General features: G+C 40.7%; 1 protein-coding gene across 5 annotated transcripts in view; it reads left to right on the top strand.

Moving 5' to 3' along the window:
• CACNA2D3 (calcium voltage-gated channel auxiliary subunit alpha2delta 3) overlaps positions 1-25,253 on the top strand; it is a 784,865-nt gene that overhangs the window by 279,476 nt on the left and 480,136 nt on the right. The window lies entirely within an intron of this gene.

Genomic DNA, 25,253 nt, shown 5'->3' with positions numbered 1-25,253 from the left:
GACACGGGTTCGTGCCCCGGTCCGGGAGGATCCCACATGCCGCAGAGCGGCTGGACCTGTGAGCCATGGCCGCTGGGCCTGCGCGGCCTGAGCCTGTGCTCCATGACGGGAGAGGCCACAGCGGTGAGAGGCCCACGTACCGCAAAACAAAACAAAACAAACAAACAAACAAAAAACTCCTCAGTGTATTCTCCATTCCATGACACAGGGTGTTCTTTCTCATGGTGTCCCCTCTTATGTGTGATTACTTAACGGGTGGGACCCAAGAGGATTTTGGGTGGACTTTCACAGGGAAGGACATTGGCCCAACAGTCATAGTTATTGTTTTTCAAGTAATCCCCCTGACAACCTCAGGAAGAAAGTCTCAATTTAGTATTAATATATGTTTAACATCTTTCTAATTCTTCATTATCTCAGTTTTTGACCAAGAGAGAGCAAGCCATTATAGTTAGCAAAAATTTAATACCCCTGCTTGTTTTTATTGTATTTTTATGGCTTGTGATATGTTTCCCCAGTTACAGAGTTACCTTTTAGAAGGAGTATATTTAAATTTTAAAATAACAGCATAGGGCTTCCCTGGTGGCGCAGTGGTTGAGAGTCCACCTGCCGATGCAGGGGACACGGGTTCGTGCCCCGGTCCGGGAAGATCCCACATGCCGCGAAGCGGCTAGGCCCGTGAGCCATGGCCGCTGAGCCTGCGCATCTGGAGCCTGTGCTCCGCAACGGGAGAGGCCACAACAGTGAGAGGCCCGTGTACTGCCAAAAAACAAAAAAAACAGCATAATACAAATTATTTTTAAAAAATATTTTAATGGAGGTATAATTGAGTATAACATTATATTAGTTTCACGTGTACAGCATAATGATTTGATATTTATTCATTGTAGTTTTGTATTTATTTATTTGTTTATTTATTTATTTATTATTTATTTTTTATTTATTTAGGCTGTGCCAGGTCTTAGTTGCGGCACTCTGGGCTCTTAGCTGCGGCATGCGGGCTTCTTAGTTGCGGCATGTGGACTTCTTAGTTGTGGCATGCAGACTCTTAGTTATGGCATGTGAACTCTTAGTTGTGGCACGCATGAGGGATCTAGTTCCCTGACCAGGGATCGAACCCGGGGCCCCTGCGTTGGGAGCCCCGCGTCTTACCAATCGGACCACCAGGGAAGTCCCCATAATACAAATGATTAATTAGTGAACATAACAGGTGCTATAGTGTAGCAAAAAATGATCATGGCACAAAAAAGAGTGGAGTTCAGGAAACCTTAATTATAGAACTTTCTGGAACCTACTCCCTACCTGTGTTGCCAGCCTCAGTTCTCCCATATTTCCCCCATTTTGGATTTTGTTTCTTGAAATTGACAGAGTCCTGAGCTGTGCGGTGGCTCCAACATCTCTCTCCGTCCATTCTTGGAGACATCATAACTCAGTAGCAGAAAATGCTTCCTATTACTCCATGCGTCCTGTAGCCACAGAACTGTCGTTGAGAGACATTATTTTACTAAAGAATTTCATTAAAAGAAGAAATTGTTTGAGCAGTGTTGTAAAACATGTGTCCAGACACTTAAAAGCAAATGGTTAGATCATGTATTTTAAGATCTTATAGTAGTACATGCTCAGTGGGCAAGCTGTTAAGCTTTCTATAACTGTTTATCCATTTGAGCATCATACCATCTTTAGGAGGCTGTCTTATCCTTTGGGGGTTAATTCTATAAAAATCCAGAAGAATTTTTTCTCCTCTCAATTGTTTGTGAGAATCTGAAAGTCACAGGAAACTGTTCGTTCCCAAACTTTGCATACCTGCACAGATTCACGCAAGTAGAGTCTATAATAGGGCTTAGAACTTCCTGCTAAATCCTAAAGTTATAATACAACTGCTCCTCCTGAAACACTTGAACTGAGAATTTCTGACTCTGAACATGCATTTTAAAAAAATATCTCATCCTTACTCTTCATGGAGTTTTGAAGATAAAATGCTTTTTCTGAGATTGTTGCTCAATACAGAGCCATGTGGATTTGCAGTCATGGAGCCTGCATCTCAAAATCAAAAATGTTTTTCTACTGCTTGGATCACCTCATTATGCGTTCTCCTCCTATTTTACTACCTTGGCCCACTACCAGTGTTGTTTTCAGTTCACGGGTGGTGGTAAATCCATGTTCCTGTTGCTAAAATGGGGGGGTCTTATAGTAAGAAAAAATCATAAATGCAGGGTCACAAATAAATGAGTTATAGAACATAAAATGTGCCTGGAAAATTTAAGCTTAAACATGGCACTTTCAGTAATTTAATGATTATGGCTGGTCGACTTGGGCTGCCTCCTGATTTCCAGGGATATTTTAATTTCTTCTCCATTTCGGACCCTTTAGTGGAAAATGTGGACTTGTGCTTCCATATCCAGTGTGATGGATCGTGTTAAATGCCTGAAAAGCCTGGGAACAACCTCCAGAATCTGAAGCTCATGGAAGCTGGTTGGGAACCCCTTGGGTCATCTGGTGGAAATGCCTTGTTGACAGATGGTGAGACAGAGGCTCTGAAAGTTGGAGACTTGTCCAGGTGAAAGAACAATCCAGAGAAGAGAATCCAAGCCTTCTGACTTATAGGCCTGAGATCGTTCCTTTCTGTGATGACCACAGGAGTCCCCAGGTCCTCGGACACTGTCTGATCCTGTGTGTTGCTTTGTTGCGGAGAACCAGCAAGGTCTGGAGATGCTCATTTCCTGATGGCCTCCTGGAATCCAGGTTCCCTGGAGATGGACAGCACTTCCGCCATTGCTTCTAGGAAGAGAATGTAGGGTTCAAACATGAAAGGGTGGCCTCTGGCCAGGCTGCCCTTGGGTAATGAAACAGGAAGTACGTTTGATGAGAAGCCACACGTGTATTTTTCCTTTCAAAGCTTTGGGATAATCCTCAACTTCCCCCAGACTTTCACTCCCTTCTGGTGTTTCAGATGCACAGCCAAAGTGGAGTTGTGTTTTCAGCGTGTTCCTAGGATGCCTGCAGGATTTCTCGGAAACCTCAAGCAGATGGATAAGTGGTGTGATCTCTATTACCACCCTCTGGAAAACCTGGGGCTAATATTTCACAATGGCCCTGGAATTTGGGGTGGCTTCTTGGTGACCTGGCTTCTGTGGCTTCTCTGGGGGAGATCAAAGACTTCAAAACAGCCCGAGCCTGTTAAATGATTGGTAATTGTGCTTGGTTCTTCCAGTGATTTGTTCTCGCAAGCCCAGCCTTACATCTTTTTCCAAAAATTGTACACAGCATTCATTCTCCGGAGTGGTTGAAAAGCTAATAGACATTCTCATCTTATTCCACCCCCGACTACAGGCAACTCTATCACTAGATGAGTTTATCCGAATTCCATTTGTCTAGGCCTTATGAAGTGAATAAATTTGCATTAATGAGTAGCTTTCTGAGGAGAGACAGGTTACGCTTTGAGGGGTTAAGCAATGTCTGTGTTACAGTTTCTGTAAGTGGATCTTTGTGGCTACAAACATACTCACAGCACGTTACCACATCGCCTCTATTAGTTTATACAAAATTTTCATTAAGTGATGCTAAAATATATACATGGGGATTTCTAAAACGAGTTTTTCCTTTTGAACAGTCAGACATTTATGTTTCTTTGGGTTGTGTTGTCAGATAAATATATTTTCCCTTTTAAGGGTAACACTTGGGAGAAATTTACATCAATAGCATGTAAGTTACAATTCCAGTTCCCAACAAATTGCATTTGCTGTGTTTGGTAACCCTCTAATAGTATTTCTTCCCATAATAATTAGAGCAGAATTGAGATGTTATAAAAGAAACTGATATTCCAGACTTAGTTGTCTTTTGGGGCCAAGTGGGGAGGGGAAGGGGGGAAGCATTTGGCTTCTTAGTAAGTTGAAATTTTTATTATTGTATTTGTATTTCTAAATTGACTGAATGGAACTGTGGTGGGTAAACTCATGAATGTTAATATGGCTATAGCTTCTGCTTACATAACACTTAGTTATTTTGTCCTTTATTACACTCTTATAGATGTTGATGGTTCAACAATTGGAGCTTTTAAACTAATGGAAGGCTTTCAACCAAATAACATGCCTTCATTACTAGTGAGCAGGGAGATCTGAATGTGAATTGAGGTGGTTTAATCTAAGAAAACATTTTTATAAAAGACCAATACCCATAATTTATGTTTATTTTCAGTTTTCTTTGATTTCAGTAAATTAGGGTGGGGATTTATACTATTTCTCTTCTTTTCATATGCCCAGCCCAGTGCTCAACTGCATTAGTCAGTATAACAAACAAACTGAAACCTCAGGGAATTAACACGTAGTTTATTTCTTGCTTATATAAATGCCATTGTGGGGCCAGGTGCTTTCCTGGGCATTTATCTTTCAGTGGGTGACTCAGGGACCCAGGCATCTTCCATCCTGTCATCTGGAATATGACAAGGGGAAAGACAGTGCAGGGTATTCATAGCGCCTTGTCAAAGACTTTAGATAGAAAGTGACACGTATCACATCTGCTCATAACCCATTGACTCGCCCCACACCCGTTATAAGGGATGCTAAAAAATGTAGATTACATGGGATACTTAGTGGGCACTACTGCTTCGTCCACCCAGCATATGACAGGAGCCTAGCAAATACTGAGAGAATGAATGAATGGATGAATGTGTGATGAATCCTGTTAAACAGTTTGGCACTCAGAGAATGCTATTACTATTTTAAATTGATAGAAGAAGGATTGAAATGGCTTTAAAATATTAACCTTAGAGGGTTTTGTGTGTATATTTACATCATTGACAGCTATAAGAGCTTGTTGCTAGTTTAAGTCTAGATATCTCTGCTATGCCACACGATTTTTTTTTTTCAGTGTCCTGACACATGGAGCCTAAAAAGTTCCATTTTCTGATCTTAAAGGCCTCTAAAGCAAATAACAGTGCAGTGATTAGGTGAAGTGTTGCAGAGCCTTCACAGTGTGCATGGTGGGAATGGACCTTGTTAAGGTTACAGAGAAGGTTAACCTCCATTGACAAGACGAAATTGAAGTCATTGCCTCTTGCCACAGAGTAGTTCCCAGTCTGTATTGTCAGCATAGGGGTGTTTATCCATTTTCTCCAGAGCATTATCTCAAATAAGGTGTCAGGGCACTAAATGGATTTACCATCTTGTATTATTTTTTATTTTGGTGTTTAATTTTTTTTTTTTTTTTGCGGTACGCGGGCCTCTCACTGTTGTGGCCTCTCCCGTTGCGGAGCACAGGCTCCGGACACGCAGGCTCAGCGGCCATGGCTCACGGGCCCAGCTGCTCCTCCCAGACCGGGGCACGAACCCGTGTCCCCTGCATCGGCAGGCGGACTCTCAACCACTGAGCCACCAGGGAAGCCCCTGATGTTTAATTTTTTTTTAATCCCACTTATTGTCATATGAAGTGAAAACAATAACGCAAAAATAAACAGGGAAGGCTGAGTGAGAAAAGGATCACAGTCTCACAGTCTTCCATCTTATTCCTGAGTAGTTGGTGCAGAATCCTATGGAGTATCATTGCATTTAATCTCTAGTTTTTGTTTTCTTGACTCATGACATCTCATTTCTGTACTCTGTTATGATTCAGATAATAGGTCAGTCCACTCAAACATACTCAGAACACTCACTAAATACAAGAAAATATATGCTGTAATAGATGACTGCTTTTCCATGATATCTTATGAAGCTGCAGTTCTGGAAAGCAGCCCAGAACAACCCAAAATGCAGTAGGTATTGGAGTTGGTCACATAAGGTTTCCAGTGTGGATTCTGCCACCTCCTCGCTGTAGGACCTTCAGACAATTCCTTAATCATTCTGAGCTGCAGTGTCCCCATGGAGTTAAGATGGGAAGGAGAGTTGGAGTAAGACCATAAGAGACCCTAAGCAAGGAAACAGTATGGTATCTGGCCACATCACCCTCCATGTGCCTTCAAATAACATTGGCATTTTATGAAATGATACAGAACTTACTGTGTGCTGAAAATTAAATACCATTTTTCTAGATTTTGCAAAATTCTAGATATTCTTGATATATCTGGAAAAGCTTATATTTCTTCTCCGTTCCATTCTCTAACCTGTCCCTGTCTCACCTCCCCTGCATATAATCCCCATCTCAAGCATTACTGAGTTAGTCTTTGGGAAACCTAGCACTGCACAGTAGGCACAATACTGGTAACAACACTTGTTCAATTGTCACTTTTTTTTTTCTTTATCAGAGAAGTTTTGTGTTTAAGATGCTAGGTAGTGATGGAAAAGACATTAGTATAATTTGTTACCTTGGTAACTGGAGATGGATGTCACCTCCTTTTGTATGGTATATGCTGTGGCCTTTATGTCTCTTCCCCTAATTAACGTCCTGTGAGAAATGAAGAAGTAAATCACTGGAACAACTGGACCACTGCAGTATTAAGTGCTAGAACATTCTAAATTGCAGTAATAATCATGATAATGAGTCCGAGTAGTCTGTGTCTATCTTTTAATTGCTTCTTAACTCTTCTAAGTGGGAATGGCAAAGTTATTATGATGTAGAAACTAGGGGATGATTTATTTTTTACTTAAATTGGGCTTTGTGAAGAAAGGTTTTTTTTTAGTCTATTGGGAACTGTGAGAGTTCCTTTGAAGAACAACTTGGGCAGATTATTTTAAATATAGTTTAATACTACTAATATGTAGCACCCAAAATCTGGCTTTGCCTTAGGGTCGGGGCATTGTCATGCATAAAGCATTACGATCTAAAACCCAGTGCCCTAGTTGAGTCTGTTCTTTCACATTTTGCTACTTATTTATGGATTCAAATTCATAGGTGAATTTGTTTACTTGAACCAAGGAAGTCTCGTTATTGGACACTAAAGGAGCTTATTATAGGATGATTAGTCTTATAAGCTGGCTTTCTCATTTGGACCTAGAGGCCACATGTTCAGATTCAACTTATAGTTCTTGAGTGTGAACCATGTAACCATCCACTATTTCTTACTGATGATTTCATATACAGTATGTTAGCTCAGTAAGTCCATATAAAATGCTCTACAGCCCCTTCATTCATGAGGGTGAGCCCAAGAACAGTATCTGTACAACTGGACCCCATTACCCTTCCACCTGCCCCATTATTGTTGTTTGGATCATTAGTGGTCTTCTGACAAAGGGTGGACGAATGAGATTCCCTTTCCTAGGATCTGGGAATTGGATCAAAAATTTCAGTGTATTTTGGCCCAATGCCTGAATAGAAAGGTGTAAACACGGAGAAGCTATGGTTATTTCTCTTTGTTCTGTGAACCAGTGTGCCAAGAAAGCCAGTCTGTATAGAGGAGACTGGTGCAAACACCAGAAAGGAGCAGAAAGAAGTGAGGGAACTTGGCCCAGGAACCTGATGGCTTGATTGTGGTACCAGGCCTTTCCTGAGGCCTGGCTTCCTTCGGTCCTTTGAATTCCCTCAAGCACTTCCATATCTTAGGATAAATTTCATCACTTCTAAAAGAATAACAAAGTGGAAGTTTTTGTCCCTCTTTCACATGTGAAGAAAACTGAAGTTCAGGGAAGCCAGTCTTACTGCAGATGTTGATGACAGCATCTGATCTCTTGGTCAGGACTTCAACTACCCAGGCAAATCAGAATAAAAAACAAAAGGGCATTACTTTCGACTTACTACTTGGCATTCCAAGGTGTGACTCTGCCTCTAAGCTGACTAGAGTCAAGGATTTGACCAGAATCATTGGATCAAAGTTCATTCTTCCTTATCAGCTCTTGGCTCTGTTTGTTTCTATGAGAAGAGTAATCTCTGTGTTGGGGGCAAGATGGCCATTGGCAGCCCAAAGCAGGAACATTGTAACTTGTGACCCTTGACCAAAAGTTCAGGAATCTCTCCCAACATTCACAGCATTGCCTGACAAAGGACTCTGATTGGCCAGCCTGGGTCACATGCTGGAGTGTGGCTGACATGGCCGCCTTGATTGACAGCCCCCGCCCCTCCTTGATTGACATCTTCCCCTGTATGGGCCTGTTGGGGTTCCATTACCAAACAAGGGAGAAGAGATGCTGAGCAGACCAAACCAATATTATTCACCAATATTTGCTGTTTTTTTCTTGAGTGGAAATAACTGATGATGCTCATGTGTGACAGACTCCCATATGCAATTTTTCTCTTCCAGCTGTTAGTTACCTACTCTCCCTCCCACTCAAGAAAATCAGTCTGGATACAGATGATTAGGTATGAGCTTATTATTCAGATAACCTTAAATCTACTCTAATTAATTAGAAAAATATAGTCCTTTGCAAATGTGAATACTTCCACGGTTAGCAGTAACAAGTGTGACACATCTCACAATTGCTTGGGGCACAAATGCTGGGGTGAAAACCGCTACTCTTGGATGGGTGTTATGAGGATAATTGTATCAGCACCTTTTTGGGTACAAGCATGCCTATATAAAACACATTTGTGTGACTCCTAACAGCCAGGCACTGTTGTAGGCACTGGGGTTCCAGCTATGAAGACAGCAAAAGTGTCTGTCTTATATGAAGCTCAGATTCTAATGGGAGAAGATTGGCATAAATTTATGAACAAAAGAATTCATATATTGAGTACAATAAAGAAAATACAACAGGGTATTGGGCCTGGTGTCCAGTATGGTAGCCACTAGCCATGTGTAGTTATTTAAATTTAAATTTATTAAAATGAAATCAAATTAAAACGTCAGTCACTCTAGTGACATTTCATGTGCTCAGTAACCACGAGTGGCTGGTGGCTACTGCATTAGACAGTGCAGACATAGAAGAGGACTATTATTGCACAAAGTTCTGTTATACTGGGCTTGACAGTGACTGAGAAGGATATATGTGGGGGTGTTTAGAGCAGGCCTTGTGGCAAAGGTGGTGTTTATGCTCAGACCTAAAGCCACCATGTAAAGTTCTTGAGGAATAACATTCCAGGCAGAGTGAACAGTAAATACAAAGACCCTGAGATGGAAATGAGCTTGGCCTGTGTGAAGATCCAAAGATGGCCCGTGTGTCTGATTGAGTTTGAGAGGCAAGAAAGAACTAGATCAGGTATAGCCTTGGGGTTTATTGTATGCCAATGAGAAGCCATTGTCTAAGCAGGGTAGTGACAGATTTATTTAATTTCCGAATAATCATTTCAGCTGCAGGTGGGGATGTTGGGTGGCAAGGTTAAAAGTAGCACCTAGAAGGCTTTCAGAAATCATTTGATTAATGAAAAGATTGATGGAAGGCCCAGGCAGGCTGGGGTGTCCATGTGTCTGGGGACTACAGAGGGGTTCCCAGGTGCCTTGAGAGGTCCCCTATCCTAGTGGTAGACTGAGCAGTCAACCAGATAAGCCACAGAGGAGCCTGGACCCTCAGACCTCTCTCTCTGGGCCACAGCTTGGCTCACTGTTGGCTGCCCTCAGCCCCTCTGAGTTCCCACCATGTCTTGGGAACTAGTGCCAGGCACTGCTGCAGTGAGATATCTTCCCCTTCATATTCCTTCATTTATCTTTATTGAATACCTGTTCTGTGCTAGGTATTGTATTAGGTGCTGGGATTAAATTGGCACGAGAAGAGACAGCTATGATCCCTGAAAACATATGTCACACTGTAGAGTGGAGGCCGTGTCAATCAAATAATCAGATAAGTGTGTGATGACCACTGCAATTAAGTGCTCCGCACCAGAGTCCCGTGAGACTTCAAGAGCGCCTGATAGGGATGTCCCCAGTCCAGAAAGTCAGAGGTGACTGCCCTGAGGATGTGATAATTGGGCTGGATTTAAGGAGGAATGAGGATTCTGTAGGTGACAGGTGGAGAAAGTGTTCTGGTGGGAGGGAGCAGCATGGGCGGAGGTCACAAGGACTGAGGATCAAGGAGCAGTGGAGGGAAAAACAGAGACCAGTGAGGCTGGGTGGAGGGAATGGAGGTGACACGGTGCTAGGTAGGGGGTGGGCAAAGGGGGTGCTGAGGAAGCCCCCACTGGTGAGTGGGAGATGATGTATTCTTGCTTTGTCTTTTGAAACGTTTCCCTCTGCCATCTGTATGCCAGTTAGCTCCACCTCAGTAGTGACCACCTCAGTAGTGACTTTCTTTCTTTCTCTCTCTCTCTCTCTTTCTTTCTTCCTTTCTTCCTTTCTTTCTTTCTTTCTTTCTTTCTTTCTTTCTTTCTTTCTTTCTTTCTTTCTTTCTTTCTTTCTTTCTTTCTTTTTCTTCCTTCCTTCCTTCCTTCCTTCCCTTCTTTCTTTTTCTTTCTTTCTTCCTTCCTTCCTTTCTTTCCTTCTTTCCTTTCTTCTTCCTTCCATCCTTCCGTCCTTCCTTTCTTTCTTTCTTTCCTTCCTTCCTTTTTTCTCTCTCCCTCCCTCCCTCTCTCTCTCTCTCTTTCTCTCTCTCTCTCTTTCTCTCTCTCTCTCTTTCTCTCTCTCTCTCTTTCTTCCTCCCTCTCCTCCCTCCCTCCCTTCCTTCCTTCCTTCCTTTCTTTCTTTTCTCTTTCCCTTATCTATTTATTCCTTATGATGACTCCACTGTTATGGGGGTGGTTGTGATCCCATTTTATGGATTTGAACCCAGAACCCAGCATGCTGGAGTTAAGCATTCCACTCCACAGCTCTTAAAATGAAATGCCAATGGCTAGCTAGCATTGCAGTGAGCTGCAGTCTGAGGCCTACATAAGTAGCTTGTTAAGTAGGCCTTTAATACTCGTACTTGAGTATTCTCAGAGGCCAGAGATTCCAGATGGCTGGGAGAGGGATATTCATTATCTGGTTTTTTAAAGGAACTGTGACACTTGGGGAATTATAAATGAGTTAATATATATAAATATTCTGGAACAGATCATTAAAAAATCAATTTTCACATATGAGGGGAAAATGCGATTACTAAGTAGTAACTGGATAGCACTAGACCTTTGGAGAGGGACATGGGTGAGTAGCAATCTGTGTCACTTCCCCACAGGATACACATGCATAGGGAGTTTGGTATTGCTTGGCTCATTTGGAACTAATATCCCTATTAATTTTATTTTTTAATCTAAGTTGTAAAAAGCTGGCCATCATCCCAGAGCAGGGAAGGAGGAAAAAAAAAGGACAAGAGGAAAGAACCAGAACATATTAAGAGACTGCTCTGGGCACTATGCCCATTGCTTTTGTACATTTACCCCATTCAGTTCTCCAAACGACCTAGAAGGGTAGGTATCTCCATCCCCTTTTCACAGAGAAAGAAACTGAGTCACAGAGACATGAGGGTGCCATTAGGAAGCAAGCATAGTTTCCATCCTTGGCATCTGGCTCCCAAACCCCTCCTCTTGTTGCCATACTGACTGTTTTTGTGCTTCATGAATGGAATCCTGTTCAGGGTGAAACCCAGGCAGAGGGAGGCACCGTGATGGAAATCAGGAGGCCCACCCAGATTCCTCCCTTGGCTTGGAACTAACTTCTGGGCAAGGAGTGGGAAGACTCTTCCCAGCTGGTGGTGAAACATGAAAATGTCTCCCTAAGTGGTACAGACAAGGAGTCATGTATCCATTCATTTGTCCCATCACCTGACAAAGACCTCCAGGCACTGTGCTTGGTGCCAGGGATGTGGAGATGAGAAAGGCGTGGTGTCTCTGGGATGGACCAGTCCTCCTGAAATCCAGGGACATGTGGGTGCCTTCTTGTCTTAGCGGGCTCACCATCCAAAACAAACCCTCTAAGGGTTTCCAGGGGAACGAATACCATGATGAAAAGGGCCCCAAAACCCACTGATTTCCTGAGGGGAGAGGAGATCAGAGGAAGCAGGGTAACAGGGAAGGAGAAAGGCTTCTGGGAGATGGGAGAGCCCTGGGCCTTGCAGCTGGGATTGAGCCCTTAACCTGCCCTATATTGAGTTCCTACCTGTGCTGGACACTGTGAGGGGAGCTTAACATGCAGCAGTGAAGAGTTCATAGTTCCTTCACTTTATAGGTGAGGAAATTGAGGCACAAAAAGGTCAGGAAGAGAAATATGGGTGATAATTGGTCCAAAGGACTGGGTTGGTAGAGATTGAAGCCAGTAATAGAGCTAGGTGGGGATGTTCTTAAGGACAAGGACCCACTTAGGCTGGAGGCACGTGCCCACATGGGGCCTGGGATGCTGAAGGCAAGTCTTCCTGAGAGGTTCCTGGAGGTCCTTCACCATCAGAATGTGATGAGTGTACTGGTTAGGACTCAGTGCTCACCCGTGACAGAAACCTACTTGGGCCAATAGCAGAGTTTGTTGTAAAGACTGAGGGAGTGACTGTCTCAGGCAATCCCAGGGTACTGGTCTAGGCTGCTTGGAAGGGATGGAGACTGGGGCAAAGTAGAAACAAGCTTGTTGTTCAAATAGTAACAAGAGGGCAGTGAGGCTGGAGTAAAGTGAGAGGCTGGTCAGTGGAGGAGACCAACTGGGTAAGGTGGGGCACAGCCGGACCACAGTCTTTCAAAGCCTGGGGAAGGGTTTATTCTGAGGGTGGCAGGAAACCACTGGGGAATGACACAGTCCATTTCATGTTTCTAAACCATCACTCTGGCTGCTGCCTGGGTAGATGGCAGGGGATGAGGAGACGGCCTGAGCCCAATGGCAGGCCACAGTCCACTGATAGGGGACAGTCACTGTGATGGTCAGTTTTATGTGTCGGCTTGATGACGCCATGGTGCCCAGTTGTTTGGTCAAACACCAGTTTTGATGTAGCCATGTAAAGGTATTTTTTAGACACACATCTAAAAAATACCTTTACATGGCTACATCAAAATTGGTGTTTGACCAAACAAGCAGTAGACTTTGAGTAAAGTAGATCATTCTCCATAATGATCATCGTCCAATCAGCTGAAGGCTTTATGAGCAAAGACAGATTCCCTAAGGAAGAAGCAATTCTGTCTTGAGATTGTAGCATGAAAACCCTGCCTGAGTTACCAGCCTGCCTGGCCTGCCTTGTGGAATTGGACTCAAGACTGCCGTATTATCTTTTACCTGAATTTTCAGTCTGCCAGCTTACCCTACAGATTTTTTTTTTTTTTGGGGGGGGTGGTACGCGGGCCTGACACTGTTGTGGCCTCTCCCGTTGCGGAGCACAGGCTCTGGACGTGCAGGCTCAGCTGCCATGGCTCACGGGCCCAGCCGCTCCGCGGCATGGTGGGATCTTCCCAGACGGGGGCATGAACCTGTGTCCCCTGCATTGGCAGGTGGACTCTCAACCACTGTGCCACCAGGGAAGCCCACCCTACAGATGTTGACTTTGGCAGTCCCTGAAATCAAATGAGCCAGTTCCTCTAATCAATAATCAATACCTCTCTCTTTCCCTGCCTCTCTGTTCTGTTTCTCTGGAGAACCCTGACCAATCTAGTTACTTACTGAATGGGTGCTTAGTAAGTGTCTTTGTGTTCTGGGTCCAACCCTTGGGCTATATTTCCCAAGTCAGAGTTGTCTTTGGGTTCCGTTGGGAATAAGTGAGCAGAGAAGCACAGGCCCACCTCCTGGGGAGTTCACAGTTGGTTGGTTCCACCACACACACACACAGGAAACAATTAGATAACTTTACAGGCAGGATTTCATTAAAGCCAAAATGTGTGGAGCAGTTACTTTCCACCCATGAAGCAGGCCCTCTGTGGTGGTGCCTTGCAGTTCTGTTCTGCAGCTTACCCGGCAGGAAGGGGAAGCAGAAGTTGCCCTTGGAAATAGTGCCTCTGGCCTGGGCTGCTCATTGGAATAACTGAGGGAGGCTGAAAAAATACTACCTTGGGATTCGGATTTAATTGTTCTGAGGTTTGGCTTGGGCATCTGGATGTTGAAAAGCTCTGAAGCCTGAGTTGAGAAGTACTGCCTGAAGACATTGTGATTAGGTGCCTCTCACCTGTAAAGAGTTAAAGAGAGAATTAGGACAGGATTCAGGAAACAAAGGTCTGCAGGCATTTTCTGCCAGCTCCCTGTTTTTGTAAATAAAGTTTTATTAGAACACAGTCACACCCATTTTTTTATGTTTTGGCTACTTTTGCTAAAACAGCAGAATTGAATGTTGCAAAAGAACGTGTCTCACCTGCAGAACCTAAAATATTTACTATCTAGCTCTTTACAGAAACAGTTTGCCAACTGCTAAACCAGGCAGTAATGCGTTTTCAAGGATGTGGATGGTGTGGGAGAGGCTGAGCCACCATTAAAAGGAAAGCATACATTCATTCCTTGGGTTGAGATACTACCTCAGAAGCCTTCTTAACACATACAGGCAGTCACACCAATCAGTTAGAGAGGGCACACAGACTGAAGCCTTTTTGTCATCTCTTGATATTTCCTGTTGAATCTGAAGCTTTACCCTACTTGGTGATAGGAGTCTTAGCTGAGTCAATGAGAAAACCTGAGCAGTTGGATTCTACAGTTGGTGGAGGGGTGGAGCAATGAATTCTTTTCCTTGATGGCATCCCTATCAAAACTAAAGACTGAGACTTCCCTGGTGGCACAGTGGTTAAGAATCTGCCAGCCAATGCAGAGGACATGGGTTCAAGCCCTGGTCCAGGAAGATCCCACATGCCGTGGAGCAGCTAAGCCCGTGTGCCACAACTACTGAGCCTGTGCTCTAGAGCCTGTGAGCCACAACTACTGAGCCCACACGCCACAACTACTGAAGCTCATGCTCTGCAACAAGAGAAGCCACTGCAAAGAGAAGCCTGCGCACCACAACAAAGAGTAGCCCCCGCTCGCCGCAACTAGAGAAAGCCTGTGCGCAGCAACAAAGACCCAGTGCAGCCAAAGAAAGAAAGAAAGAAAGAAAGAACTGAAGACTGACATGTTCTGTGACAGTGGTGTTGAAGGAGAGGGAGTCCATGGCAGGGGGATGCCCAGGTGGCTCTTGGGAGCCACAGGGTCATGGAGGTATCACAGAGCTCCTGCCTTGTATTCTTCATCTTAAGGTGATTAGCACAGACCAGAAATTCCAGGAGCTTCTGGAGTCACCTTTACCCCATACTCTGGACACAGTCTTCTGTGTGGATTTGTGACAGAGGCCATAAAGCAGTATGACCTTCGTCTCCTACAGCTTTCCTTCTCCAGGCCATAGGAGACACTGCTTACAGCATGATCTTCCTAACCTGCTGAGAACTTTCCCTGCTGCCGTAGGACCTTGAAGAGTTGACTCTGAATACAGGTCTGTGGAAATGCAGCTCAGGTGAGAGACCTGGTAACCACAAGGATTTGGACATTGGTCCTTTCATCAGTTAGGCAACCAATAAATGCCAGGGGCTGGAGATAACAACAGTGAGTAAAGAGAGACACAATTCTTGTAGTTGCAGAACTAGTCTCATGGGGGAGTTGCATTGATAAAGCAATCACGTGAGTATTTGTCATGTGGCCCCTACGGTAAATGCTGAGAAGGACAACTGCATGATCAGCTATATTTGAGGAAGGCTGTATATAACACCCCTCCCCCAAGACATTCAAAGTGCACATAGAGTACTCTCTAAATGAATTAAACGCCTTGAGAATTCCTGAAATGAAAAATCTCTTTGCCTTTTCTAAAACCCCAGCTTCTTCCCCAAACTTTGTTCACCATGACACACATTCAGAAAAATTATTCCTTATCAGTATTCCATGGAATGACTTTCTCTTACACAGATCATATACTTTGGAAATGCTGCTTTGGGACGCTGCAGAGAAGTGCTGCACCCAGGGGTACACAAAATGAGCCACTGGGATGCCCAAGAAGAATACATTGCTTTTATTTCTATTCACTGTAATTTCTATTATAATTTTTATAGTATAATGTGCACATGTTAGTATAATGGTAGGTAGTACACATGAGTTATAAATATGTAGGGAGATGCTACTCAAAAACTTTTTTTAAAGAGACTTTATTTTTTTTAGAGCAGTTTTAGGTTTACAACAAAATTCAGAGGAAGGTACAGAGTTTTTCCATACGCTTCTACACATGCATAGCCTCCCACATTATCAACATCACTCACCAGAATGGTACTCTTTTTTATATCAAGGATGAACCTACATTGACACATAATCACCCAAAGTCCATAATTTACCTTAGGGTTCACTCTTGGTGTTTTATATTCTGTGGGTTTGGACAAATGTATAATGACAAGTATTCATCATTATAATCAATATCATTATCACTAATATACAGACTATTTTCATGGTTCTAAAAAAATAAAACCTCTCTGCTCTGCCAATTTATTCCTCTCCCCACCACCCCTGGCAAACACTGATCTTTTTATTGTCTCCACGGTTTTGCCTTTTCCAGAGTGTCATATAGTTGGAATCATACAGTAGCCTTCTCAGATTGGCTTCTTTCACTTAGTAATATGCATTTAGGTTCCTCCATGTCTTTTCATGGCTTGATAGATTTTTTTTTTTTTTAGCACTGAGTAATATTCCATTGTCTGTCTCTACCACAGTTTATTTACACATTCACCTATTGAAGGACATCTTGGTTGCTTCCAAGTTTTGGCAATTATGAATAAAGCTGCTATAAACATCTGTTTTCAGGTTTTTGTATGGACATAAGTTTTCAACTCTAAATGCCAAGGAGTATGATTGCTGGAATGGTAAAAGTGTGTTTAGTTTTATAAAAAACTGCCAAACTGTCTTCCAAAGTGACTGTACCATTTTGCATACCCACCAGCAATAAATGAGAATTCCTATTCCTCTAAGTCTTTGCCAGCATTTGGTGTTGTCAGTGTTCCAGATTTCAGCCATTCTAATCGGTGGTATTTCATTGTTGTTTTAATTTGCATTTCCCTAATGACATATAATGTGGAGCATCTTTTCTTATGCTTACTTGCCATCTGTATAACTTCTTTGGTGAGATGTCTGTTCAGGTCTTTTTAGCCCATTGTTTAATCAAATTGTTATTTTTCTTGTTAAGTTTTAAGAGTTCTTTGTATATTCTGGATCACAGTCCTTTACCACAGTGTGTCTTTTACAAATGGTTCCTCCCACTCTGTGGCTTCTCTTCTAATTCTCTTGGTATTATCTTTCACAGAGCAGAAGTTTTTAATTTTAATGAAACCCAGTTTATCAGTTATTTCTTTCATGAATCATGTCTTTGGTGTTGTATCTAAAAAGGCATCACCATACCCAAGGTCATCTAAGTTTTCTCTCATGTTATTTTCTAGGAGTTTTATAGTTTTGCATTTTATATTTAGGTCTATGATCCATTCTGAGTTAAATTTGAAGGGTATAAGGTTTTTGTTTAGATTCATTTTTTTTGCATGTGGATGTCCAGTTGTTCCAGCACCATTTGTTAAAGAGACTATCTGCTCCTTTGTCCAAGATAAGTTGACTGTATCAATATTTATGGGAGTGTCTATTTCTGGGCTCTCTATTCTGTTCCACTGATCTGTTTATTCTTTCACCAGTACAGCACTGTCATTATTGCTGTAGCTTTACAGGTAGTGTTGAAGTCCTCCAACTTTGTTTTTCTTGTTTAGTATTGTGTTCAAATACTTCTTAATGAAAGTAATGCTTGATTCCTTCCAGCCAGAGGTTTTTTTTATTTCTGTCTCTTGAAAATCTCATAACACCCTCCTGCAGGAGTTGAGAAACTACAGTCCACAGGCCAGATCCTTTTTGTAATTTTGTAAATCTTTGGTAAATAAAGTTTGACTGGAGCACAGCCAGGCCCATTATTTTATGTACTGTCTGGCCACTGTTGTGCTACAACAGTAGTGTAGAGGAGTTGTGACAAAGACTCTAACATGCAAAGCCTAAAGTATGACTGTCTGACCCTTCACAGAAAACATGTTCCTACCCCTGCCCCACTGAGTCACTTTTAGACACTTACTCATTGGACTGCTTCATCCTGAGTTGGTGCCAAGCCAGGTTTGGGGAAACAGCACACCTACCATTTTGTTCCTGGTGTTTTCTTTGCCACATTTCCTCCCTTGGATTAGTTTCCTTTGTGCCCCATCACACTTGGTAGGTGATCACATATACTCAAAAAAGAACAATTTACTCCCACCTCCTGGGTGACATGGACTCAGAAATACTGAGGTGACTTAGACTTAACACATCTCTTCCTCTCTCCTATGGACAAAGTTACTGAGCCTCATAATTACAGCAATGAATTCCAAGGACCGAGAAGTGATTCTTCTTGTTTGCACTGAGTCAGCCTTTTCAAAATCAATACAGAATGGACAAATGGATTTAGGGAGGAGCAGAACACACAGTCGTCTGCGGTGAAGGATGGGCACCATTGAGCAAAATCCTGCTTATGTTTTCATCCTTCCTTCAGTTGCATTCTGGGTTGTGCAGGTTATTCAATTAAATGGCAGTTTTGAAGCTGTCTCTGGAGAGCCTATGAGTGAACCATAATGGCACTGGCCTTAACCAAGCAGGCTGGGCTTTTTTGTTAATTTATGTTTTCATTTCTCTTAAATAAATACCTAGGAGTAGAATTTGCTGGATCATATGGTAGATACATGTTTAACTTTACAAGAAGCTGTGAATGGTTTTCTGAAGGGTTTGAAAGGTTTTATATTTCCACGAGCAATGTATGGGATTTCTGGTTATTCCACATCCTTGCCAACATTTAGTATTTTCAGAAAATTTAGTATTAGCTAGTGGGTGTAAAATTGCATTTTGGAGCAATGATGGAGTTTTATTTTGCACTTCTCTGATTAATGACGTTGAACACTTTTTGGTTTGTATATTGGCCATTTGTATACTTTCCTTTGTAAGGTGTTTGTTCAAATCTTTTGCCTATATTTTAATTCGTGTTTTAAGTTGTGTTACAGGAGTTCTTTACGTATTCTGGTACAAGTTATTTGTCAGATGTATGTATTATGAATACTTTTTCCTCAATGATGGCTTTACTATTTGTTTTATTAATAGTGAATTTGATGATCAGAAGTTTTCAGTTTTCATAAAGTCCAAATTATCAGTTTTAAAAATTGTAAGTGTTTTCCATAACCTAAGAAATCGTTGCTTACCTGAAGGCAGTAGAAGTTATTCATCATTTTTTGTATTTTTAAATATTATAGATTTAGCTTTTTCATTTAAGTCTTTCAGCCATCTTGAATGAATATGTGTATGTTGTGAATTAGGGGTTGAGGATGTTGTTTTCATATGGTTACTCATATGTTCCACCACAATTTGTTGAAACTACTTTCCCCATTGAATTATCTAAGCACCTTTATTGAAAATCGGTTGACTGTATCTGTGCGGCTTTATTTCTGGACTCTCTTTAGTTCCGTTGACCTGTTTGTCTGCTTTAATGCCAATACCACACCATTTTGATTAATTAAGTTTAGAGTAACACTTAAATTCAGGAAATGTGAGTCATTGGACCTTTTTCTTCTTTTTAAAAATTGTTTTTGATATTCTAGATCCTTTTCATTTCTCTTTAAAATTACAATTAACTCAGCAATTCCTACAAACAGCCTGTTGAGATTTTCATTGAGATTTCTTTGGAGTTTTAGATCAATTTGGGAAGAATTAACATGTTAATACTGAGTTTTCCAATCCTTAAGCACAAGGTATATCTCTCTATTTATTTAAGGCTTCTTTAATTTCTCCCAGAAATATTTCGTAGTTTTCAGCTTACAGGTATCACACATGTTTTTAAAAATTCATACCTAAGTATGTCAAGCTTTTTATGCTATTGTAAATGCTATCGTTCTTCCAGTTGTTCTTTGTTAGTACAACGAAATATAATTGATTTTGGTATATTGATCTTATATCCTGTGACCTTGCTAAACTCAATAGTTACAGTAGATTATGTGCATTCTTTAGGGTTTTCTACATAGAAAGTCATGTTGTCTGCAGAAAAAGATAGCTTTTTCCCTTTCCAATATGTATGGCATTCATTCACTCATTTACTCATTCATTCATGCAATTTACTGCATTTGCCAGAACCACCTGTACAATGTTGAATTGAAGTGATAAGACATAATTGCCTCGTTACTGATCTTAGGAGAAAAATATTCAGTGTTTTGTCATGAATATAATGTTAGCCATAGGTTTTACATAGTTGCTCTTTATCAGGTTGAGGACTTTTTATCTTATTTTAAATTTCCTGATAGTTTTTATGATGAACAAAAGTTGGATTCTTTCAAATATGTTTTCTGCATTTATTTGGTCATATGATTTTTTTTTTTTTTTTTTTTTTTTTTTGCGGTACGTGGGCCTCTCACTGTTGTGGCCTCTCCCCTTGCGGAGCACAGGCTCTGGACGCGCAGGCTTAGCGGCCATGGCTCACGGGCCCAGCCGCTCCGCGGCATGTGGGATCTTCCCGGACCGGGGCATGAACCCGTGTCCCCTGCATCGGCAGGCAGACTCCCAACCACTGTGCCACCAGGGAAGCCCGGTCATATGATTTTTTTAAAAAAATTCTGTTAATATGGTGAACCGTGTTGATTGATTTTTCAAATGTTAAACCAACCTTGAATTCCTGGGATAAATACAACTTGGTAATGATGGATTGTCCTTTTAATGATAGGGGATTTGATGTGATATTTTGTTAAGATTTCTGATCTAGATTAATGAGTGATATTAGCATGTAATTTTTCCAGAAATTGTTCTTGTTTGGGTTTGGTGTCAGTGTTATGCTGCCCTCATAAAATAAGTTGGGACATATTCCTTCTTCTAATTTTTTGTAAGAGTTTATGTAAGATTGTTTGTATTTTTTCCTTATGTATTTGATAGAATTCATTATTTAAGTCATCTGAACGTGGAGTTGTTTGTTTTATCATGGCTATTAATTGTGAATTCAATTTCTCTTGTATACATAGGGCCAGTCATATTTTATATTTCTTTTTGTGTCAATTTTGGTAATTTCAGTTATACAAGGAATTTGACGTTTAACTCAAATTGTCAAATATTGGTATAAAGTTGTTTATATTATTCTCTTATCTTTTCATTATCTGTCAGCTCTTTAATAATGTTTTCTCTTTCATTCCTGACTCTAGTATCTTGTGCTTTCTTACTTTTTTATTCATCAGTCTAGCTCGGGTTTTATATTTTTGATATCATTGATTTTTTTTCCCCTGTTATTTGTTTTGTTTTATTGGTTTCTGCTTTTATCTCTATTATTATTGTTATTATTATTATTTTTGACTGCATTTGGTCTTCATTGCTGCACATGGGCTTTCTCTAGTTGTGGCAAGTGGGGGCTACTCTTCATTGTGGTGTACAGGCTTCTCATGCAGTAGCTTCTCTTGTGGAGGAGCACGGGCTCTAGGCATGCAGGCTTCAGTAGTTGCAGCACGTGGGCTCAGTAGTTGTGGCTCGGGGGCTCTAGAGTGCAGGCTCAGTAGCTGTGGCACACAGGCTTAGTTACTCCATGGCATGTAAGATCTTCCCGGACCAGGGATCGAACCTGTGTCCCCTGCATTGCCAAGCAGATTCTTAATCACTGCACCACCAGGGAAGTCCCTATCTTGACTACTTTATTTCTTCTTTTAACATTCAGTTTTATTTGTTCTTGTTTTCTATCTTCTTAAGGTAGTATCTTAGACTATTCATCTTAAAAATGTCTCCTTTTCTATGATAAACTTAAAAATCTATAAATTTTTCTCTAATTTCTGTTTCAGTTATATCTTACAAATATTTATTTCTTTATTATCATTTATTTCAAAATATTTTACAACTTTTTCTGTCATTTTCTTCCATGGTACATGTATTATTAAGGAGTGTGTTGTTTAATTTCAAAATCTTTAAGATTCTTCTAGATATCATCTTTTCTTAGATGTTATTGATATTTTTTGTATCATTATCATATACTGAATTCCCACTGTTATGATCTGGAAGAGAATGTGTGCTCTATAGTTGCTAGGTGTGGAATTCCTTAAAGTCAATTAGCTTAAGTTGGTAACTAGTGTTGCTACATGACCAACACCCAGTAAAAATCCTTAGCACTGAGTCCTTTTTTTTTTTTTAAATAAATTCATTTTATTTATTTATTTTTGCCTGCATTGGGTCTTCGTTGCTGTGCGTGGGCTTTTTCTAGTTGCGGCGAGCGGGGGCTACTCTTCGTTGCAGTGCATGGGCTCATTGCAGTGGCTTCTCTTGTTGGGTGCAGAGCATGGGCTGTAGGCGCGCAGGCTTCAGTAGTTTTGGCTTGTGGGCTCTAGAGCACAGGCTCAGTAGTTGTGGCACACGGGCTTAATTGCTCTGCGGCATGTGGGATCTTCCCGGACCAGGACTCGAAGCTGTGTCCACTGTACTAGCAGGCAAATTCTTAACCACTGCACCACCAGGGAAGCCCCAGCACTGAGTCTTTGTTGAGCCTCTCTGGTAGGCAGCCTTTCAAATGTGTTGTCCTCCATTCATTGCTGAAAGAATTTGTACATCTTATGTAATTGTGCTGGGAGAGAAATCTTGGAAGCTCACATCTGGATTCCTCTGGACTTTGCCACATGCGTCTCTTTTCCTTTGATGATTTTGCTTTATATCTTTTCACTGTAATGAATCTTTTCAAAGAACCAACTTTTAGTTTCATTGATTTCATTGATTTCCTGATTTCAATTTTCATTGATTTCTGTTCAGCAGAAAAAAAAAAAAGTGTTTTTTTCCCCTTCTGCTTACTTTGGATTCAATTTTCTTTTCTTTTTCTAGTTTCCTAAAATAGAAGCTTAGCCGATTAACTTTAGGTCTTTTTTTCTTTTCCAGTACATCCATTGAATGCTGTAAATTTCCCTGTAAGCACTGCTTTTGCTGCATCTTGCAAATTTTGACAAGTTATATTTTGATTTTAATTTAGTTTAAAATTTCTCTTGAGACTTATTCTTTGACCCATGTATTATTTAGAAATATGTTGTTTAATCTCCAAATATTTTGGGATTTGTCCAGCTGTCTTTCTGTTATTGATTTCTAGTTTAATGTCAATGTGGTCTGAGAGCACATTTTGTATGATTTCTATTCTTTTAAATTTGTTAAGGTGTGTTTTATGGTCCAGAATGTGGTCTGTCATGGTGATTGTTCCATGTGAGCTTGAGAAAAATGTATATTCTGCTGTTGTTGGATGAATTAGTCTATAGTCAATTAGATTCAGTTGCTGTGCTGTTCAGTTCAAACTGTATCCTTACCAGTATTCTGCCTGATGGATTTATCAGCTACTGATAGAGGGGTACTGAAGTCTTCAACTTTAGTAGCATGTTATCTGTTTCTTCTTGTAGTTCTATCATTTTTTTCCCTCACATACTTTAATATTCTGTTATTAGGTGCATACACATTAAAGATTGTTATGTCTTCTTGGAGAATTAACCCCTTTATCGTTATGTAATGCCAATCTTTTTTGCTGATAATTTTCCTCGCTTTGAAGTCAGCTTTTTCTGAAATTAATATGGCCACTCTGGCTTTCTTTTGATTAATGTTAGCATAGTGTATCTTTTTCTATCCCTTTACTTTTAATCGACCTGTTCTTTGTATTTAAGGTGAGTTTCTTGTAGACAGCATATAGTTGGTTCTTCTTTTTTATCCACTGTGACCATCAGTTTAAATCTATTTAGACCGTTCACATTTAAAATGAGCATTGGTATAGTTGGATTAATATGTACCATACTTATAACTGTTTTCTATTCATTGCCCTTGTTTTTTTTTTTGGTCTCCTACTCTTTTTATGCCTTCTCTGGTTTTAATTGAGCATATTACATAACGTAGTATTTTCTCCTTCCTTGGCATTTATACTTCTTTTAAAAATTTTTTTAGTGGTTGTTTTATAGTTTGCAATATACATTTACAACTAATTCACGTCCACTGTCAAATAATCTTGTACCACTTCATGGGTAGTATAACACTGCTATTCATTTCATTTATCCATAACTATAATAATCCAATTTGTTGCTATTATTATTTTGATCAAACTATTTGTCAGGTCAGTTAAGAATAAGAAAATTAAATATTTTACTTTCATTTATTCCTGTTGTAACACTCTTTTCTGGGTTTCTGACCTGTGTAGTTTTCCCTCCCTTTAATGAAATTTTAACATTTTTTGCAAGGCAGGTCTATTTGCAACAAATTTCTTTAATTTTTGTCTGAAGAAGTCTTTATTTCTTTTTCACTTTTGAAGGATAATTTTTCTAGATTCTAGAATTCTAGGTTGGTAGGTCTTTTCTTTTTATTTTTGCGGTACGTGGGCCTCTCACTGTTGCGGCCTCGCCCGTCGCGGAGCACAGGCTCCGGACGCGCAGGCCCAGCAGCCACGGCTCACGGGCCCAGCCGCTCCGCAGCATGTGGAATCTTCCCGGACCGGGGCACGAACCGTGTCCCCTGCATTGGCAGGCGGACTCCCAACCACTGAGCCACCTGGGAAGCCCGGTAGTTCTTTTCTTTGAACATTATGTATTTTGTGCTACTCTCTTCTTGCTTGTATGTTTTCTGAACAGAAGTCTGATGTAATCGTTGCCCTTGTTCCTCTGTAGGTAAGGTTTTTTCCTCTTTTTGGCTTACTTTAAGATTTTTTCTTTGTCTTTGATTTTTGCAGTTTGGATATGACATGCCTAGGTGTAGTTTTTTCTTTTTTTCAGTATTCATGTGCTTGATTTTCTGTGGACTTCTTGGATCTGTGGTTTGTCATTCATTAATTTTGGAAATATTACTTCAAATATTTCTTCTGTTCCCTTTTGTCTTTCTTCTCTGGTATTCCCATTACACTACGTATCTCTTATACTTTTTGTAATTGTTCTGTGATTTTTGAATATTCTATTCCTTTTTTCCCATTAATTTCTTTCTTTGCTTTCCAGTTTGGGAAGTTTCTACTGACGTAGCTTCTGGCTCACTGATTATTTCCTCAGCTGTATCCAGGCCGGTGATGACCCATTGGCATTCTTCATTTCTATTATAGTGTTTTTGATTTCTAGCATTTCTTTTTGATTATTTCTCTTAGAATATTTGTCTCTCTACTTATCTGTCTGCTCTTACCTGTTTTCTACTTTTTCCTTTAGTGCTCTTAGTATATTAATTACAGTTGTTTTAAATTCCTGCTCTGATAATTCCAACCACACCTGCCATCTACCATCTTGCAGTACTGCACAGCAGTTAAGTGCACAGGCTCTGGAAATAGACTGTCTGTGTTTTAATTCTGGTTCTGCTTATTGGTGGTGTAATCTTTGACAGCGTACATAAATTCTCTCTACCTCAATTTCCTCATTTGTGAAGTTAGAATACTCATAAAACTTACTTTATAGAGTCGTTAGGAGAATTGAATAAGTTAACATATGGAAAGCACTTAGAACAACAAGTATGACTATCTAATATATTATATATTTATTTAATTTTTGTTGTTTTCCAGTCTCCTTCTACTTAAAGGTAGGCTGAATAAAGGCAGGGT

The sequence above is a fragment of the Globicephala melas genome, chromosome 11 (genome assembly GCF_963455315.2).
Source record: "Globicephala melas chromosome 11, mGloMel1.2, whole genome shotgun sequence".
In the NCBI taxonomy this organism is placed as follows: domain Eukaryota; kingdom Metazoa; phylum Chordata; class Mammalia; order Artiodactyla; family Delphinidae; genus Globicephala; species Globicephala melas.
Note: the sequence above shows the minus strand (reverse complement) of the source record. Positions and strands in the feature narration are given on the sequence as shown.